Genomic DNA, 16781 nt, shown 5'->3' with positions numbered 1-16781 from the left:
ATGTCCAGCTGGAGTCAATGATGGGCATCTTCTGGGGAATGTCTTTCACAGAGGGGCAAGCACACCATGCTTCTGCTCATCAGAACACAACCTTGCTCTTCTGAGAGCACATGCTGCCAAAAATAAAGCCTGATGTCTTCAGAAAAAGACATATCTGCCTCAGGACAGCACTAACCACAATGGTTCTAAAATGGAGTGGGTTTTTTGGCAATTGCATGCCAACAACATCCTTGTCATGAAAATACCAAGTCAACTCTACTGAACAATTGCTTACAAGAAATGGAGGTGCCACATGTCCCCTCCAGAGAGGTCAAATACATGATTTATTTAAACAGAAAGAAACATCACCTTCTGCAGTAGCTTCTGTTGCTTCCCAAGTGGGGCTAATGGGAGCACTTCGGAGTTTTATTCAGATGGCTTCAGGTGGGAGAATTTGCAGTCCATCGATCAGTGAGCAGCAGGACAATCACCTTCTGCCAGGTGATTGTTGAATGACTCTGCTAAGAGTCATTCAAGTTTGTAAAGACTTTTAAAATTCTCCAAAATGGCCAGCAAAGTTTCAGGGGCCACCATCTATCATCACCTTCACCTTCCATAAGAATACATAAATTATGAAACAAACCTACAAAGCCACAAACTAAGGTGAGCCACACAAAACACCAGGTATGCCAAGTTCCTTCATTCCAACCTCTCTCCAGTGTTTACACAGCAGAAATGAAAATGCAGAAAACAGTCAATCCTTTCAAAGAGAACAAAGCATCAACATCCAGAATCTGAAGCAGGCTGTAAAACTAGGAGCACCTATGCACCTATCTCCCCTTCCTGGTTAATGTTAACATTACACGTCTTCTGCACACTTACACATAGAAGAAGCTATGTGCAGTTGTCTATACTTTTTGTATCAGGACATGTGGACCTCTAACAGTTATTTTCAGAGCTGCCAAGACATCCAGTTACCATCAACTTCACCATGACTATGAACTCCTGAGCCATAGGTTCCCATCTGCCAGCCTAACCAAACCTCTTAAAATGCCTGTTTACCTTTGTCAGCCTGAACATTTACACTTGAGTTAACCCGGAGAAAAATGGCCTAATGCCCTCTGTGGGTCACCCTGCACTACCTTCCTCCATACTGGAGACTTGGTGGGTGGAGGTGGCCAGGCGAGAGGAGCAGAACCTGCTTGGGCTGCAGGGGAAAGCTGCAGCTCCACCAGTGGCAAAGGAGCACCTGGCACTCCATCAATTTCACCCTTTAGTCCCATCCATAAGCAGCTTAGGCAGCTTTGTGAAGACCAACCATGGAACTCAGCAGGCTCACAAGCAATGACTCTTTCTGTAAGGCTTTTTTTTTTTTCCTGTCTGTTTGAACCCAGGTCACAGCTCTGATCCTGCTCAAAGACACTTGGGACAGCACAACCAAGAGGAGAAGCACTCCATCATGGGAGTGGGAAGGAGCAGCAGGGGAGGACAGAGAGGACTCCCTTAATCCAAACCCACTAATGAAGGTTCTGTGCTTTTAGACCACAGCTTCAAACTTGGGACAGTACTGACCCTCTGCATCTCTATGGGGTAAGCTCAGGGAAATGCTTAGCACTCCTGGAGACTCGCGTTGGAGTCAAACTTTCTGGCATAACGTCTATAATAACTTCTGTTCATTTTTTTCTTGTGGTTTATCACTGTGACAGGGTGGGGGAAGGGAAGAATAATGACTAAGAAACATAGTCAACTGCTAATGCAGATGGGACGTAAGAAAGCATTTTTCTCCCCTACACGAAAAGAGGAGCTCATTTAGACATTGAAGTAGGACTGCCTGCTGGGAATTCACTTTATGAACAGTTGCCATTCTTAACAAAACAATCAATCTTCAAGAACCACAAATTTTAACCATGCCTCCTACAAGTGTATTAAGGTTGATAGCACTGTGAATATCATTTCCCTTTTCTCACTCCTTTTTTATCATCTGCCACCTTCTTAAAGGGGTCTGTAGTCAGAGGTCATTCTGTTTTTGATGGTGGGGATCAACAACATTAAGGCATCAATAAAATTACTCCCAAATAAGTGCTGAGCTTGTGAGACACTAACTTTGATTCAACAGCACTTCTCTTGAGGGGGAGGCCACTGGGAGCATGGCCCATTGATGAGCTGATGCCAGCTGACAGAGGGATTATGTTGATGTTTCATTCTAGTCATACAGTCAGTTCAACCTTTTTTTTTTTTTCCAACTAGATACTGAAAAAACCATGGTGGAGGCTACTCCTGACAAGATATAAACTGTTCTATTCCAAGAGATGACTTGGAGGAAGAATGCTGTAGAACACAGCCAGGGCCAGCATAACCCTAAAGTTAGGAATACACAGACCAGGAAGAAGCCAGCCAAGAACACTGTTCCTACTATTACATATTACACCTGAAAAGCAGCTTTCTACAAGGAAATTACACCAACAGCCTGGAGTGAACAATGCAAGCCAGTTTTCCAAGACAGACACAGCTGAAAGACAAGTCATAACAGTGTATGAAAGGGAAGCACAGGTGCAACAACATTTTTATGAGCAATCGCACAAAGAGCACTGAGCAGTTAGCTGTCACCACAGCCTCCTTAAGACACAACAAATCACACTGGGTTTCAGTTCCATACTTCTTTGCAAGATGCATTCTTCTAAGGTTCTTTGTGGACAGCTCTTAAGAAAGGAAATCACAGCACTCATCCATTTTTCAAGATATACCAGAAAAAAATCTGTTATTTTCATGAGCTAATTGTCTTTAAATATACATTAGAAAAGACAGGATAGTTGCAGTCTCCATATACATATAAATACTTTCACTCCATAATGATCAATGAAGAGCTTGTAGCACTCCCTACTCTCTGCTAAAGCCTTCTAGTCAATCTGGCTTTAGCTTGTCACCCTGCTGGAGATAACACTCCTGCCATACAGAAAGTGTAACCTTTGAGAATGAGAAGCTCTTCACTAGAATTAGAGCAGTAGACAGAAAGTGAAAGCACTGGCATGGCAGGCATTAAATCCGAGCAGTACAAGATGTTCTCATCCCTTCAGTTTTGCTCCCTCTAACAGCATCTCCGTAACTGAAAAGGCACAAAGGTCATCCCCAAAAGACACCCTACTCTATGCCTGTGGGTATTTCTCTGGAAGGATAAAAGTCTGGAAAAGTAATTCTTCTCCTCACTTCACAAAGTACCCAGGTTAAAAGACTTATGTCAGTTTATGGAACTATTATTAATGGTTGTGAGCAGATGGGGTAAGATACTTGGAGGTGCATTTGTGAAGAGGTTACAGCCTTTCCCCAGAGCTGTGAAAAAAACATCTGCTCCCCAGAGGACATGTGCAGAATATTCCATGGTATCCATTTCTTTTTTCTCTGTAAATACAGAGCTGACAGCATTTTTTTATTTAAAAAAAAAAAAAAGTTATGTTGTGCTTTGCTGATAAACTTTCAAAGCATTCCCTTTGTTTGCTACTGCTGCAGCAGTTCAGAAGAGCATCCATCACCCTGTGTGACCAAACAGATACACTGAAATGAGACCATACGCTAATTTTAGGATTCAGAGAACTGGGTTCTGTGTTTGTCCCTGTGCCAGGACTGTTCCAGGATACAAGGAAACATGATCTTATTTTAAGGAATAGTATTTGGAGCAAAATTCTGTTCCTTGGTCACAGCTCAGACCCTGTCTTCATATAGGATTTTGCATACCAGACCACCTTTTTCAGCAATTCCACTGTGGATCCCCCTATCAAATGTAAACACGTTTAACCCTATGTCCTCTAAGCAAAGCCCTGTTTGGAAGTCAAACTTGTCAGGGGCAGAGACTTCTTCTGGGTAAGAAAACCTGTTGGCCTAACCAGCTCAGAAATACTTCTGAAATGTGAGATTGACACTGCAACACAGACAACTGAACTGCACTTTATACAGCTGCTCCAATTTCAGACACTGAAATCTCCCTGCTTGTAGCCCACAGGGAGATAGACCTTTGCCCAGTACATTGCCCATTTGCCACGAGAAGGACAATCTCAACATTAATGCTGCAGAAGTAGAATTAACATGCCTTCTTCCTGCTAACCCCAAACTACACAAGTATCCTTTCTTTCTTGAACCAACAGTAAAGCATGTCATTAAAGTAGGATGAGTAAACAAGGAAAAGTGGGCACTGCTGTTCTCAGAGGTACAAGGGTTCAAAACAAAATCCTGAAGCTCTTGGCACCGAAAACGAATACAGAGCAAGCAAACACACAAAACCTTTTAAGAGATGTTCTGGATTCATGGATAATCAAGCAGCAAAAGCTACCCTCCTTGGTGTCTTAATTGCATGTAATGGTGCCTCTTTTGTTCCCTAAGAATACTCTGTCAGTGATGGCCAACTGGGGGATGGGGGAGAGAGCACAACTTTGTTGGCAGATAGGCTTATCACCAACCATCTCTTGCCTTACATTCTCTTAAAGCACACCTGATGGCCACTGCTCCACAGATCAGCTCTTGAGTTTACTGGAATGCTTGATCTATGCTGTAGTAATGGCAACATTTTTCCTGTTCTTTCTTAACACTTTGATGACAGCAGCAAAGATGTCATGAGTATACTATATCTTTCCTGTCCATCACCAGGAAAAATAATTCACTGCAGGCATGAAAGGTGTTATCTTATTTCCTCAAGTGCCTGCAAGGAGAAAACTCTGTCAACACAGGCCAGAAAGCCAAGAACTGGATAGCAGGCAGATTGGGAGGGTGCAGATCCTGGACAGGCTGGTGTAAGACACAAGGCAGAACCTGTACAGGCAGCACTTCAACTTCTTTCCTAGGTCCCCAAACCAAAAAAGTCAGGGCTACAACAGAACCAAGGCTGGTAAGGGGAAAGCTGTGTGGGGTGGTGAAACACCTGGGAACGCAGGCTGCTGCACTGATGAGTCAAGCCACCAGCAGCTATGCAACTGAACAGGCCCCCGCTTCATAGGGGCCTGGCTGTGCTCACCTTGACCTTGTAGGAAGGTGTAAAGTAGCAGGAAGCATTCTGCATGCCCTCCTGTCACGCTGCTGTACCCAAGAAAGATATATGAAGGTAGAAGGAAGAAAAACCCTTGTGTCCTCAAGGGACAGAGAGTGAAAAACACCAACCAATCCCACATTCCCTGCAAAAAAACCCTACAACCCTCCCCCAAAAACCAAAGAAAACAAAGGCAGCAAATACCTCAAACATACTGAAATCAGCATTGCAGACTGCATGATAAACATGCCCAGGAAAACGTACAATGGAAGCTCATACTGTATATAGAGCATGTTTCATCAGCCCTATAGCATTTCTGTTCCACCCAAAGGGTGTTAACACGTCCTGGCTGGGATTCAGACATTACACATCAAAACAGACTCTTTCCTTTGGTTTCTATGCAAAGCTTATTCTCCCTCAGCAGCAAAGACAGAAGCTATTATTTTTCAGTGATCTCAGGCATCATTAAGGGTAGTCCTTGGATTTGCAAACTAGAAAGGCACTGAAGTCATCTTATTCTAATGTAACAGAACTAGAAGGAGGGGGGTTTGCTTCTGGACTTAGCCTTAATGAAATAATGCTTCAACCTCTCAATGCCTACAATAAAATTTCCTTTGTGCTGGTTCCTACGTTGAATTTTATCATGACACTTGAACACGATGTCTGTGGTTGAGCTCATTCACTTCTCTGGCATCTCAGTGACTTACATCGTCCGAGCTTAGCCCAGCCTTCTAACAAATGCATTGTTAAAGATCATCTCAGCAGTATCCTTGCCACAACGATCAGCACACACATCAATGTCTGCCAGTCTAGGGGCAATAAAAAATGATTGCTTTAGGTTCAGCTTCAAAGGAAGACTTTGTTTCCTCGGGGTTTCTTTTATTTGTTTCCCAGGTGTTGTCTGGAGTGAAGCCAGAGATGCCAGATTCTATAGTGAAGACAACGATGCCACATTCTGGTGGCATCAGGATGACAATGCGTCTATGCAAGCGACACTCAACAGCGCATGACAAGAGAAAACTCTCTACCTCCTCCAGGAGTCTCAAAAGGAGCCATAACTTTTACCTTCTTTATTTCCTTTGTTTTGCATCTGATGATCGATCAATATTCATCTTCAGTATCTGGGATGTCTAACTATTTTTCCTCAGAAAGCTGCCTAGAAGAGAGGTGGTAAGTTTCAATAGTAGAGCCAGATTTCACTAAGACAAGTTTGGGAAGGGCTTGTTTACAGCAAGAAAATTGCTGGCATGGTTGTCAGGGCATAATTAATTCCCTGCATTGGGGAGCAGTTTTCCCCCAATAAACCAATGTTATTCCGGAATTAAGTGCTCACACACAAATCCACTCCCAAATACCCACATGTAGTAGCTGCTGCTGCTTAGCTGTTTCAGCCAGTATCCACACAAGCCAAATCCTGAAAGCTGCCAGGAAAACTCAGCATTTGACACCTGATTCATAAAGGATTTTCCAGCCTGGCAAAAACTAGAAGGCTATTAAGGCTTGCACAGTTATCAAGAATCACTTCTTTTATCATACTGATACAACTCAACAGAATTTCTAAGTCTCTCCATGGCCCTGTTAGACCAAAGCACTCTTACATGCTCTGTGACTAGGTTTACAGGAGATACCCCAAAAATTTTAATAAGCACATGTGTCCCTCTGAAAGCAGTGGAAAAATCACATGTGAGCATCTTCAAGATCAGGATCTTAAATTGTAAACATACTGTTTTTAAGCCTGAAGCAGACTTCCATCTCCATGTCCTGCCTAGCATTCTTCTAAGTATAGTGTCAGTGCTTCATAGGATACTATGTACATGAAAAGCAGCCACCATAAAACCAAAGTCCTTAATCTTAGTGTTCCCACACTCACAGCTTCTGAGGCTCAGGCAGGACTGCAGAGAAGACAATGACATTTTAGAGGCATTCAGAAAGGCAGAAGAATTATTCCAGCTAGCTAACACTGAGAAATGTGTTCAAGGAAGACTTATCATATTCACTGGCCATGACCTGCACCTGATGTAATCCACCTGGGCTTGTTTCTCACAACTACCTTTGTTTGTATAACATACTGTTCTGCAACACACAGCAAAAACTATTTGCACACTACACTAAAGTGCGATTTAATATTTGCTCAAAGCTTTCATTTTATTGTCTGGGCAAGGGCAGTTTCCACCACAGAAGTTAATAGCTAATCCACACCTACACTTTTGCTACCCGAACTTCTAATCTCTAGTGCAGCACACAGAACTGAGAGCAAAAGATAAAAACGGCCCCTGCTTAACCTCACAGCAAGCACCAAACCCAGCACTTTCAAGAAAGCTGGCTCTCCTTTACTTCCAAGAGAAGATATTAAAGAAAAGTATACATTATTTCAGATTAATTAAAAACTCTCTCCTGCTTGCTCAGATAATGTCTTTACAGAGAGACCACAGTCGGCACAGACTTGGGGGCTGGGATCCTCTGAATCATCCACACTGTGAGCTGGAAACATGTCTGTCACATGCACTTATTTACAGTTACAAAAATAGCACGGTGAAAGAAGCAGATGTGTTGAACACAAAAAATAAATTGAATTAGTTATTACAGAGATATGCTTGACACTGGAGCATGAAAGAGGGAAATATTTTTTCTTTTATACATATACTTATGAGGCTTGCACTTAAAGAGTGAGGAGTATTAAATGCTTAAGACTAATGCTTGTTGAAATGTATGACATTGATGACAAATGCTACCCTTTCCACTGCCACAGGACATAGAGGAACACCTTAAGTCATTTTCACATTGAGATATGAATAGTTAATAGATCAGCTACAAAATGCACTCTGAAGTTTTTGTATTGACTACAGACCAACAGCAATGAAACAGCCTCAATTTCTGATCCGCAGCAGCTATTTCTATCTTGGAAGTTTCCTAAAATATTACTGAGCTAGAGTGAGACCACTGAACTCATCTTCATTCCTCATCTAGGCCAGATAAATATTAAATTGAACAAAGCTAGTCTCCATGAGTTTCCCTCATCATTCTTAAATCTCCACATTTTAGTTTAGTTTTTATAATGCTTGAATGCAGTGTATGAGAACTAGCCCTTTGGAATTAATCTTTCATTTCACCCTAGTACAGCTTCAGCAGAGCAGCAATTGTATAAGCTCCTCCTCAACATGTAACCTTTTGGTCAACACAGCCTAGGAGCTCTCTACGTAAGAGAAGGATATTCATTCAAGATTCCACAGCTACCCCAATGTCTGGCCATCTTCTGACTTAATTCACCAACTAGATCTCAAAGTCAAAAAGGACCTTCTAACTGTTGACTGATCTGTGGAAATGGGGTGAAATCATTTCGTCATTTCATGTCATCAGCAAAGTTGATACTTGATAACATCTGGTTACTGTTGATCTGACTCAGATCTGAATGGACAATCGCAAAGGTGGGGAACAAAAAAAAGCCCACCAAGTATTTTTAGACTTGATCATATTAACAACTTAAATCTCAACATGAATAAAATGTAAGTGCACCTACCAGCTGACTCCCTGTCAACATCTCCATTGTGCCTTCTGTACATGCTTGTCACAGCATTTGAAAGCAGTACTTCTGTGGCTGAAGAAGATGTCACTTCCCACATTGTAGGGGCATTTCCCTGTCCATTAGGTGGGAAAAGTGGTACCTAGATAAACCATGGAGAGCAGCAAGTCTTGCTCCCTACTGTGTCATCTACTAAAGGAAAGCTGCCATGCAGAAGCCAAATTTACTGATAAATAAAATAAATAGTAAAATTGAAATGATTTTTCAAGTTCGGCTCTCCTACTTCTTTGCTCTGTGTCTATTCTTTCATTTTTGCCAATTGGGAAATGAAAACCAATGGAGTCGGTTTCACTTTTGTTTATATTTGGTTTCAATTTTATCCTCAAGTTTTGCTTTCATCTTCTTCATGTAACACTGTTGGGATTTCAAATCCTGCTGGAAAGGTTCCAATAATTTAAAAGCATTAGCCTTCTATGCTACCTTTTGCCCTACTGTGGAATTATTTTTATTTCAGATAAACTTTTTAAGATGCTGTCACAATTTTTGAATGCTTATGGGGGTGAAGGGTGTTTGATTTTGATTTTACAAAATTTACATGCCACATCAAATTCAATTCAGTAGTTCAGTATTTTCCACTGGATTCATTTCTCAGTTGCATATAAAATACATTTACGCAATTCAACTAAAAACCCTCGAAAGAGTAGCCAGTGCACCAAATGCATAAAAGTCCATTATCATGCACCAAATGCAGATTATATATATGCATGAAATGGACATAAAGTTAGTACTACCTTAATTGATTAAAGAATTAAGGCATTGCCTTGCCTAGATAAAGCTGTAAGAGGTTTGCCTGTAACGCTCTCAAGCAATGTCCAATATCAATAGGAATATTACATAGAATACATAGAATAAACCAGGTTGGAAGAGACCTTCAAGATCATCACGTCCAACCCATCAACCAATCCAACACCACCCAAACAACTAACCCACGGCACCAAGAAATACAATACAGACTTTGGCTTAACCTGACTTCAGATTTTTAAACACAAAACCTGTAAGCAACCCTTCCTTCTTTTGTGCTGTATCAATGTCAAGCATCTAAGTCTTTTAAAAGTAATTACAATAATTTTACAGCAAAAGGTTACACAACATCCACTGTTGTATGCAGTTCAAACTAAGGGGCAAATTTAAATACATTTGCTTTGCCACACCTTAACTCCATTCCTAACCCCAGATATGCTGAGAGCTACAAAACAATCCTGTAAAGAATAGCTGGAAAACTATCCAACCATAACCTGTTTTACTCTTTAAAAGGCCAAGAATATGGAAATTCTAATTTCCAAGCTCATCTTGAAAGCTAGCAACCTGTACAGCAACAGCTGAGTGTTGGAATAATTGAGCTAGAATTTAGTTCTGCACCTTGGGTGAAACAACACGCCACATGAGGGTAGATTTGCCCCTGGATGCCTGTGTCCAAGCTGCAACAAGATAAAACATCTGCCTTGTACTAACAACCACTGCACATTTGTTGCAATCTGCCCCCAAGCAAACAAAGGGGTCAGAAGAATTCTAAAATACCCAAAGCTTGGCTTGCAGTGTATTACATACTAAAAAGCCAAACATTACTGCTTACCACTTTTTCTTTTCTCCCAAGCTCATACAAAAAAACCCCAGTAATTTTTCATCAATCTTTGAGAAATTGGAAACATATCCATAATTAACTGGAAGAGCAAGTTTTAGAGCTGTTCTGCAGTCTATCAGTAAGAAATGTGTGCTGCATATTATTTCTGTGATATGCAAAACATCTTTATACACATGTAGATATGTATGTATATATATGCACATATTAAACTCTTAACTGTTAACATGCATCCATTTCCACTAACCATTCATTACTGCCAGATGCTGATAATAGTTTTTCTTGCTGGCTATTTTAGTCAACTTTAATCTTAACACAAGAGTTCACACATAGTCAGTATAAGGAAGAAGCTTTAGATAGCTCCACCAAAACTTCTGGAAATAAATACATAAGAATAAATTTTTGAAAGGGAAATTATTTAATTACACAGATTTTTTTTTTCCCCCCATAATGTTATTTACACATAGGCATATGCAACACAATAAATCTGTTCCTCCCATTCACTGTACCTAGAATCTTTCTGGCTTGCTTATTTGCCGTTTTCCTTTTGCACTTGTGATCTCAAAGGACAAACCAGAAAATGTTTTACACTAATCACAGTTTATGGCACCATAAGGTATAATAAAACTTCTGTAAACACTACCTTTTGGTTTATGCCCTCAGTATCACAATCACTGTAGGCCTTTGAAGAACAGAGTTTCAAAAGGGAATTCTTTACAAAGCAGTCACAGAGGTAAGTAACACGTGATTGGTTTTACTTCTTTATCTACAAATGGACTGTGACTTTCAATATAAGATCCACACAATAAAAGTTGAGGTTCTAAATCTGCAAACATCAGAGGAATTTTGTTGGGAGTACCACTCCTATTCAGTGTTAAATGCATTCAGGATGCAGTTAACCTGACTGTAACTTGTGTCAGGTTTACAAGTCCAGGGGTAACAAGCACAGATTAAACAGGATCACCAGAGAGATACTATTTTGCTGGGAGTTTCATAAGATCTTATGTCACCGGGCTCACATAACAAAGGACAACACATGATCTTGCTTCTCTATTATCTGCAAATGGACCGTAGTTTATGCTTCTCAGTGGAGGTTTCTATTTGCAGCTTTCTATTGCAGCAATAATTCTTGATCAGCATCTGCAGTAATTCTTTGTGGGCAGTCAGTGCCCAAAATTTGATACTGAACTGTTCTGACTGCTAAGTTGCACATGAAGTTTCTCTCCCACAGACCGCCTAATCACTTGTGAACCCACATAAATTCCTGACATACATGCAGCGGCCATAAGCACCAGAATTTATATGACACAGGACAAACACTCCCATTGTAGTGAAGCTGCCTCCAAATTCTTTTATTTGAGTTATGTTTATCTTATCTGTACTATCACCTACTTGCTTTCTTCATGACACAAATGATTTTAAAGAACAACCCCACATTCTCTTCCATCACTTCTTTTCCAAGCTATTTCATTCACAAAAGCTCTTTCATACCTTTGACTGTCTTTGATGCCCTTCTCTGCAGTTCATCAACTTCCACTACATCCTTTTTGAGATGAAGGAACAAAAATTGTTAATGCTATTCTAGAGAGGGAGGCAATGTGGATTTATAGTGACAGCAAAAGTGTTTTCATTTTTTACTCCTTGCTAATAATTCCTAACCTGCCCTCTCATTAGTCATTTCTGGGCACAGAGCTTATTTTTTTCATAGGATTATTTGCATTGTGTGATATTTTCAAGTCAGTTCAAACCTCATCCTTGTGTACATGAAGTTAAGGTTAAAAGCTTTCATCTGGATGCTCCATATAATAAGATCCTTCTACAGGCCTTGCGGTTCAGCCTTTGGGATTTTCATGTGCCAAATGAGTTATCACAACCAGTAAACTTGTCACATCACCACCTACCCTTTCCTCCAATCACTGAACCATATAGACCCTAGGCAGATTCTTCAGGCTGACAACTAGCAATTTCCTTTCATTAAGCAAACTGACCATGAGTATACAGCCCAGAGCAATGTGATCTCACTTCAGAATTGGTCCCGCTTTAAGGACGGCATATATCAACCAGACTCCAGCCACATCACAGCACTGCCTTTACAGAACTTCAGAAGACTCATGAGGCACAACTCCTCCTCCACAGAAATCAGGCCTAGTCTTTGCTATGTATCACATTTTAACCTGTGTTCACTAATCCCTGGTGAAAACAAAGCCCAAGTAAACAAAAATTCCCATCCTGGAGTTCTCTGACTCACAAGAGACCTTGAAAACCTGGCAGCTCCTTTGTCACCTTTTATTGCTGGAGCACCAAGGCAGGCCTAGACAACAAGTTACACACCATGGGCAATGTATAAAGAATTTCACACTTCAAGTTCTTTCAAAATTCTTCAATAAGTATTACCTCCTACCATCTATTTCACCCTTCTCAATGGTTTATTCCAACACTTTCGCTAACAGACACTTCAGTTTGGAAGAAATTCTCCAACATACTCACCCGTAAAAAAAAGATAAAGCCTCCTCCAAAGGGAGCAACTTAAAACTCTTCCTCAGTAAAGCAAGGCTCAAAGAATTTGTTTCACTCTTCTACTATGACTTTATCTTCCTTACACACTCGTTCTATGCATGGATAACTTATCAGCAGGCTTCCTGCTTTTGATGCATTTCAAAGAGGATTTACTAATTGTTTTCATGCCTTTAGCAACTTGTTCCATGACTCTTTTGGGTCTAACCTTACTGTACTCAACACAGATTTCATGTTCTTTTCCACCTTTCCTATTAAGAGACAAAGTTTCAACTATTAAAAGATGTCTTTTTATTTCTACTGAGAATCTTTGCTCGTCAGCCCGCTCAGCCTTTTTTTGGTATTTCTGATAGATGCCACACAACTGCTCCAAGCCTTCACTAGGATATCTTTAAAGAATTACATGCCTCTTGCAAGCATTTTACACTTTTGGCTGCCTCTTACCATTTTTTTTCCCCTTGCTTTATGAAGATTTACGTGGGGACATTAAACCCTGCCACAACAACCCTTGGCTTTACTGCTCCTGAAGTCCAAGTAGGTTACAATCATTGCTGGCTGGCATTCTTAACAGAAAATTCTTAACTTAATCCTTGCTAGTCAGCCCCTTGCTCAGAGTTGCTACCCACAAAGTACTCTTACAAGATACATTTAGGAAGCAAAGGTTTTTTGGTATCTAAAAAACTTAGTACCTGAGCAAATTTCATGTTGGAGCATGACATAATCTAGGAGGAAGGGAACTGAAACCTCCCATTATCATCCTGTTTCCTACTTTCGTTGCTCTTCTACTCTCCCTTAATATAGGGCAGTCTTCAACATTTTTATCAGTCATCTACCCCCAGTCACTACTCGTCCTACACAGGCCTAGAACATCAGTTCATGGGATCCTAGTTTAACAAAAAGTATCCCACTGCATATATGCACAGCAGACTCTGTCCTTCCTATGCCATCTGTAGTCTGTCTCTATGACATGAGTTTCCACCAACTTTCTGATACTTCTCAAATATTGTATCACGAAGATGTTTTAATACCAAGGGCATGATGCTCCTCTTCAAGAGCGGATGTGTCATGGCAAATTTACATTCTTCACCTGTCAGCTCTTTCCCACATCTTACTTTTTAAACTTGTGTCAATATATATTAAAAGTACCTGTATATAAATATATAAAAACGTGTTTCATTTGAGGCATAGCTTGGCTGCAAATGTATTTACATAAAGTCCATTCTTCTAATGCAGGCTCTTTCTATTACAAGGATATTTCCATTTCCTCTTGAATCTAAGCTCCTCCTTTACTGCATCATTTTTTCAACTGTTTATTAAGATTCTGCCTCTAACTCCACCTGGTCCCACACATCAAAGACCGCCAAGCAATAGAGGCTGGGTTTTTTACCATCCCTTCCTAACAACCTCTATGCTACTTCTCATACTTCTTACTACTGCTTTCCATGGCCTGTGATGAACAGCTTTTCTCAAGCAATTGACTTGACATGTTCTGAAATGTCACTTTTGTAGTCACCAAGTAATCAGGTGGCACTACAAAGACAATTGTCAAATATATTGGCTAACCACTCTATCTACCTCTGTGAACCAGCTGGGACTTCCAGAGATAACACTGGGGTCAGCAGACCGACACATCTTGTCTGTACCTAGCTGAACATCTACAGTGTGGCATGTGAACACAATGAAGAGGTACCATGTCAAAGGAGTTGGTGCTCTCACACCTTCTACCACTATTTACCAGTGAAACAGAACCACACACAAGGGGCACATGAAGTAATTCCCCTCTGAGACATTACAAACAGGGGCCGATAAACAGGCTTATGCCTCTGAAAGGGCAAGTGGCACCGATCATGATACTAACACAAGCATTCTGCAAAGGTTATTATATACAAACCCATTAAGATTAAAATAACTATAAATGAAAACATGTATTTCATCTCCAGGAACTGAGGCTGTGTTTACAACTGCTCCTACGTTAAAGAGATTGACGTCTGCAAGATCTTAGCACGGGAAGTTGGGCAACAAATGACAATTTTACATTAACCCAGGAGCAAAGTTCTGCACTCTGAAACTCCCGAATAAGCCTCAAACACTCTGCTGTTTAGGTACTTGTAGTAATCAAAGCGCAATTAAAGACCTAAGTACTACTATGAATCGGTGTTGAAGGATCCAGTTCTTCAAGCATTTGCAACTTTGACCCCAGACACTACAAGATGCTTGGAGTTTGACCCACTGTGCTACACAAACAAAACCTCTGTTCATAAATTTCGTCTAGGGGAAGATGTCCAGGACTTGGTCCTCCACTTGCTGGAGTGGAGCAGGACAGCACTCTACAAAGCGCCACGCAACGAGTCGTGACATGGCAGCGCTGCCTGCCCCCACTAGAAACGAAGCTATTCCTGAAAACAACGGAAAGCAGAGCGCTGCTCAAGGCTGCTAGGTGTTCAAATGACTCACTTGCTAACGCTGGATTCACTGAGAGCATAGATCAAGGGGGGAAACCAGCAGAAATGCTAGCTCTCTGGAAGCATGCTGAAGATCTGGATGAGGCGGAAGGGCCTGCTGAACAGCAGCGAGCGAACAGCAGCGAGCAAACACCGCCGCCCATCAACCGCCTGCCCTGTGCAGCACTTCACGAGACTTCCTCCTTCCGCCGCTTCCGCACAACCCACCCGCGGCGGCCTCGCAGCCCCTGAGGCCCCGCTCCATCCTGTCGCGCCAACCGCTCCTCTCTCAGCACGGCTGGCGCCGTCCCCTCGCAAGGACTGGAACCCCCACATCTCTAACCCGCTGAAGGCAGAGTAAGGCGGCGGCCGCGCCGGGCAAGGCGCGAAGGCCCCGCCCCGCCGCTTGTGTAACAGACCGGCCGCGGGGCGGGCGCACAGGCCCCACCTCTCCGGGGCTCCGGGTCCGCGCGCCCGCCCCTCCCCCGCCTCGCGCTGCCCTGGGCACTCGCGGGGGCAGTGCCCCCCCCACCCCCACCCGGTGCGACCCTCGCCCGCAGTCTCTGCGGCTGCCCGCGCTGCGCCACTGCTGCTGCCCCCTTTCCTTACCGAGGCTACCGGCAACCGCCAGGCCCGCAACAAGTGCGGAGGACCCCCCGGCCCGGCCCGCGCCGCGCCCTGGCCCTCCAGATCCGACGCCCCCGCCTTTGTCTGCGTGCCGGAGCTCCCCACCCAGAAGGCCACGGTACCCCCGCACCCACTGCATCACCGCCGCAACCCGCCGCCCTCTCTCCAGCACCCCCTGCCCGCCTCTCCCCCCCTCCCCCCGCCACTTCTCAAATGCAGCGGCGGAACCGGGCTCGGCCCCGGCCGTTGCAGCCCGACCTTTTGTTTTTAAGCCGATGCGCATCTTTCCGGCAGCCCTGCCGCCCCGCACTCAAAAACGGCGGCGATGAGGAAAATTTAAAATCAAACAGCAAAATTAAAAAAAAAAAAAAAAAAAATTAAAAATCTATAAATGTTTACCTCGCCGGCCGTTTTCGCGGCCCTTACACAATTCCTCAAGGTTACCGCTGTTGCCAGGGGACGCGAAATGGAAATTAAAACAGGCGCTGAATAATCGCGGGAGCAAAACTAAAAGTTCACTGCCTCCGCCCGGGCGAAGAAAGGTCCAGATCGAAAGCAAAACAAGGAGAGGAAGCGGCGAGGCCGCCGGCGCTTGGAAATCCCCCCGCCTCTCCGCCGGGCCGGGCCGGCCGCGCAGGCGGCGGGGGCAGGGCTGCAGCGGCGGGCGCGGAAGCGTGCTGCGCCCGTCATCGCCGCGGTACGGCAGGGCACGGCGCGGCAGGGTACGGCGCGGCGCTGCACAGCGCTGTCCCCGCCGCTAGCTCTCTCCCCGACACCGGCAGCCGCGTAACGTGGTCAGCCCCTTCCTCCCCCGAACCCCTCTCCCCGTTCCTCCCGGGGAACTGGGTAGTTCGTTTCGGTGAAGGTTGATTTTGGTGCTAAGGGTCCTGTCGGGAGCTGTTACAGGACCGTCGGCTCCTACAGCATCTTTACATGGTTTTAATTCAAGGTTTGACTTGCATGCGGAAATCTGACATTTTATTTCTGGCGTGACTTGCGACTGAAACAACTCCCACGCACAACCCCAAATAAGGCGGGACGGCTCCGAGC

At 43.3% G+C, this 16781-nt stretch overlaps 1 protein-coding gene across 2 annotated transcripts in view; it reads right to left on the bottom strand.

The window, feature by feature from the left end:
• The window catches only part of IRF2 (interferon regulatory factor 2), a 42893-nt gene extending 26465 nt beyond the window's left edge, over positions 1-16428 (bottom strand). Inside the window, exon 1 of one of the 2 annotated variants that reach the window (XM_054161983.1) lies at positions 16131-16428. The gene's annotated coding sequence lies outside the window, so the exon portion shown is untranslated. Of the gene's footprint in view, positions 1-15713; positions 15802-16130 lie in introns of those variants that run through there. The other variant, XM_054161991.1, reaches the window with a different exon arrangement.
• Between the last annotated feature and the right edge of the window lie 353 nt (positions 16429-16781).

This window comes from Dryobates pubescens, chromosome 1, assembly GCF_014839835.1.
Source record: "Dryobates pubescens isolate bDryPub1 chromosome 1, bDryPub1.pri, whole genome shotgun sequence".
NCBI lineage: Eukaryota > Metazoa > Chordata > Aves > Piciformes > Picidae > Dryobates > Dryobates pubescens.
Note: the sequence above shows the minus strand (reverse complement) of the source record. Positions and strands in the feature narration are given on the sequence as shown.